At 31.9% G+C, this 4,623-nt stretch overlaps 1 pseudogene; it reads left to right on the top strand.

Moving 5' to 3' along the window:
* The window catches only part of LOC125871307 (acetyl-CoA-benzylalcohol acetyltransferase-like), a 5,211-nt pseudogene extending 1,857 nt beyond the window's left edge, over positions 1 to 3,354 (top strand).
* Positions 3,355 to 4,623: the final 1,269 nt, after the last annotated feature.

Consider the following 4,623-nt stretch of genomic DNA (forward strand, 5'->3'; position numbering starts at 1 on the left):
GAGAGAGAGAGAGAGGGGGGAGAGAGAGAGAGGGCAGAGTATATATATATATATATATATATATATATATATATATATATATATATATATATATATACACAAATTTATCTCATGAGTTGGGTAATAAAAAAACCTAGGGTTCGATTGAAGAGAAATTATTAAGAGATCTCAATTATTAATGCAGGCTACATATTGTTGCGGTACTTTTTGCAAAGTTTGACTTAATTGATTAAGGGTTCGGTGGCCTAGTGAGTTAGAGGGGGCGGGGTAGGTATTGTCATTATATCTCCATTATTCTTTTAATTTTAATTTAGAAATAATGCATAAAAATTTCCGTGAAATATAGTTGAATTGCCTGTTACACATTCAAAATTAGGCTAGAGTTACACTACCTCTCAAAAATTTAATTGTTAAAGATCCATTGGTTTTTATGTTGGGAAAAGACTTAAATATTATATTCATTAAAAGTTTGACTCATCTATGCTATTGTTATTAAAGGAAAGACTCATTCATGCCATTTTTTTTAACTCCAATTTTGCAAAACCACTTTTTACACCTCAAACAGGGTTTAACAATTTTTAATGAAATTGTTGGATCCAATGTACTATTTTTGCTTATTCTTTCTTAAAAGCACCAAGAACACATGGAGAATATAAATAGCTCTCAAATTGTCAACATCTTCAATCTTTCACAAACATCTCAAATTTCGGCTACATCATTAATTTTTTTCTTTTTAAAAAAGACCAATATTCTAAAATCATATGTAGAGTCCAACAATTCACCATATAATAAAAGAATCCAAAAAAAGAAAAATCAAACCCAAAATTTCAAATTTTTTCTTTGATTCGTGTTTTTGTAATTGTTTTTGACATTAGATCTTTGTTCCCTACTATTTTTTGAGTATACGTTCAAAATTTCAAATGATTTGAAGTTGTGGAGAAAATTCTACCATAAATGAATGTTGAAGTTTTGAAACTTTGAAGAATTTTTAAGTGGGTCTTGTTGAGTTAGTTTGAATTCGCTCTCAAAAGAGATTGAGTTTTGATATCTAGCTTAGATGGAAACTATTCTTGAAATTTGAGGTGATTTCGTGAAAAATTAAAGAAGTATGAAATTTGGGAGTTGTTTATGGTATTTAGGTGTTCTTGGTGGTCTTAATGAACAAGAAGCAAAAATAGTACATTTGAACCAAAAATTAAAAAGTGTTAAACCTTGTTGGGGGTATAAAAAAGCGATTTTGCAAAATCGGAGTTAAAAAAAAGGGCATGAATAAGCCTTTTTTCTTTAATAACAATGACATAAATGAGCCAAACTTTTAACAGATAACATAAATAAACCTTTTCTGAAAGTTCGATAGCATATATATTTGAGTCTTTTCCCTTTTATGTTTAATTTAACATTTAAATCAGCCGACCTATGTAGAAGAAATTGCTGCACATACTAATTCTGACATTTATGATGTTACTCCCATGTTGAGATTCAATCTCGAAAGTCCTATATTGGAGTAAAACGCTCCACAAAGGAGACTCTATATCGGAAAACCTGGATGAAAAATATAAGTACAATTCGTTTATCAAGAATATTGTATGTAATAAAAAGTAATGCCCTGTCAACTGGCGGTTAAAAGCCAGCCTATATATAATAGAATAGAGGAATAAATATTCATTCACAAACAACTTCATTACTACAATTCAGACTTGTTTCCTACTTTTGTTGGTTGTCAATTGTCAATCCTAATAGCCAGGTTAGAGATTGAAATTCAGAGCAGGAAAATGTTGAAGCCCTCAATTCCTACCCCGAATCGTCTTCGGACCCTCAAAATTTCATGGTTCGATCAACTGGCCAATCGTTTGTACGTACCAATACTCCTCCACTACTTGCCAATCAGTAGTAGTGAAACATCATGTGACAAGCTTCAAAAATCTTTGGTGGAGACGTTAAACAAGTTTTACCCTTTAGCTGAAAGATTTAGAGAAGATGAACTCTCATTCCACTGCAATGATGAAGGTGTTGATTCTTTCACTTCAGCAACATTTGTCAATGAATGGGCACTCATTTGCAAAACAGGAACAACAAAAGCTGGTTGTCTCTCAAGTTTCGGTCACTTGTCAGCTATCTTTCCCACAAGAGTAGTGTTATCTAAACCTCAATATTCACCACCACCTCCCAACACTTGTAAGATAATCACAAGGAGGTTTGTCTTTGATGCTTTGGCAATTGCAAACCTCAAAAATACAATTGAAGATTCAACTGACAGGCGGCCTACTAGAGTGGTGGTTGTTATGTCATTAATATGGAAGGTTCTTGCAGGCATTTCTTCAGCCAAAAATGGACATTCGTCTTTTTTAATTGCTATTAATTTGAGGGGAAAATCAAATTTAGCACCTTTAAAACATGCTCTAGGGAATTTTACCATGTCTGAAATTGCTAATCTAAAGGCAAGCCCGTCAAGAAAGGATGATGAGTTAAATGATTTTGTTAAGTTGGTAGGAAATACAATACGGGGCACAAGTGTAGTGATTAGTAAGGCAAGCGCTGATGATATTTCCTCTTAGAGTGCTATCAGTACCTCAATATTCACCAGTACCACCTCCCAACACTTGTAAGATTGTCACAAGGAGGTTTGTCTTTGATGCTTTGGCAATAGCAAACCTCAAAAATACAGTTTGTCTTTGATGCTTTGGCAATAGCAAACCTCAAAAATACAATCGAGGATTCAACTGCCAGTAGTAGCAGTAGCAGTAGCAGGCGGCCTACTAGAGTGGTGGTAGTTATGTCGCTATTATGGAAGGTTCTTGCAGGCATTTCTTCCGCCAAAGATGGACATTCAAGGGACTCTAATTTATTATTTTCTATTAATTAATTTGAGAGGAAAATCAAAGCTACCATCTTTAGAACATGGTCTAGGGAATTGTACCTGCGATCACTCAAGAAAGGATGAGTTGAATGATTTTGTAAATACTGTAGGAAATACAATATGGGACACTTGTGTAGGTAGGCATTGGTAAGGCGGAAAGCGTTGATGATGTTTCCTCTTTAGTTGTTAACAATCACACAAAAGGTGTGGACAAATATCTCCAAGGAGACAAGATGGACGTTTATATATCCGATTACTAGTTAGTGTGGATTCCGTTGGTATGAAGCTGACTTTGGATGGGGAAAGCCATTCTGGGTGACCTCCGTTAGCATTCATGATGATTTTGAAGCAATTGTTATGATGGACACAAAAGATGGTAATTAATGGAATACAAGCATGGATTGGTTTGAAGGAGAATGACTCAATTCAAGAGAGACCCTCACATTTTGTCATCTCTACTTAATTCCAAAGTAGCATTTCATTCCTTGATTAATTGAATAAAATGAAACTACATTATTAGATGATATATGTAATATTATTTCTTTTTTTTTTCATGATATAAAATAAAGTGTAGTTACGTACGTTCTTTTTATAATAAACTTGAGAATTTTTCCCCGTTAGGTTTCGCACAGTTATGTTAACTTTTTTTCTTCAAACAATAAAATTCTTATTTGCTTATAAAATTTTGTATTACTTGGCTCTAATCCGGCATCAGGCAAACCTATGGTATATTATTCCAACAAGCTAAGCAAGAGAATATAATCCTTCTACAAATATACTATGTATATTCCTACATATTTTGTACACCGAATCTTACTGAATGCCTCCATCAAAGGATAGGTGTGTTCACGGCTCGTTTGAGTCTATTATTGATAAAAATAAAAATTATATCAATCTAGTCAGTTTTTAAATTATGAAAACTAAATCAAATCAAATAGAATATATATTTATCAATTTAGTTGTTATCACTTTCAATTATTGATTGTTTTCTTATTAATCATACACAAAAATAAAATCAAAAGACAAGGTGGAGATATAGAAAAACATATATACATGTTCGTAATACTTTTTATTTTGGCCTTTTTTGCTTTCATAAATAAATTTTGATTATAGAAAATATCCATAAAAAATAGTATATTATGCATATATAATTATTTTAAAAAAATGTATACGATTTGTTGGTTCGTTGGGTTATTTCTTCAGTTTTTGAACAAATATAATCCAAACTAAATATTACTATTTCCTTTGTCCCAAATTATATGACACCTTTTTGGATTTCGAGATTCAAACAAGTTTATCTTTGACCGTAATTTTTCATAAATATATTAAATTGACAATTCTTGTGGCTTATACTACTCTTTACTTAGTTTTCGAATATATAAATTTTATTTCAAAAAATTTAAAGATTTCATGCCCGACTTTATAGTTAAAATTAGACTATTTAACTTTCCGGAAGTGAAAATCGCCATATAAATTAGGACGGAGGGAGTATTGTTTTTTTAAACTGTAAAACTAAATTCAAATAAAATCGATTTTTACCCAAATCGTGAACACCCCTAAACATGACAAGTAAATACTATACAAATTTTTTTAGTTAGTCTTTGAAATGCCGCTAGTAGTATGACTAAGAGCCTGTTTGGATGGGCTTTTAAGCTGGTCAAACTGGCTTAAAAGCCAGTTTTTGACTTATTAGAGTGTTTGACAATTATCAAAGTGACTTATTTTAAGTCAAAAATGACTTATTTTAAGCCAAAAGCTAAAAGCTA

Source organism: Solanum stenotomum, chromosome 7 (assembly GCF_019186545.1).
Source record: "Solanum stenotomum isolate F172 chromosome 7, ASM1918654v1, whole genome shotgun sequence".
NCBI lineage: Eukaryota > Viridiplantae > Streptophyta > Magnoliopsida > Solanales > Solanaceae > Solanum > Solanum stenotomum.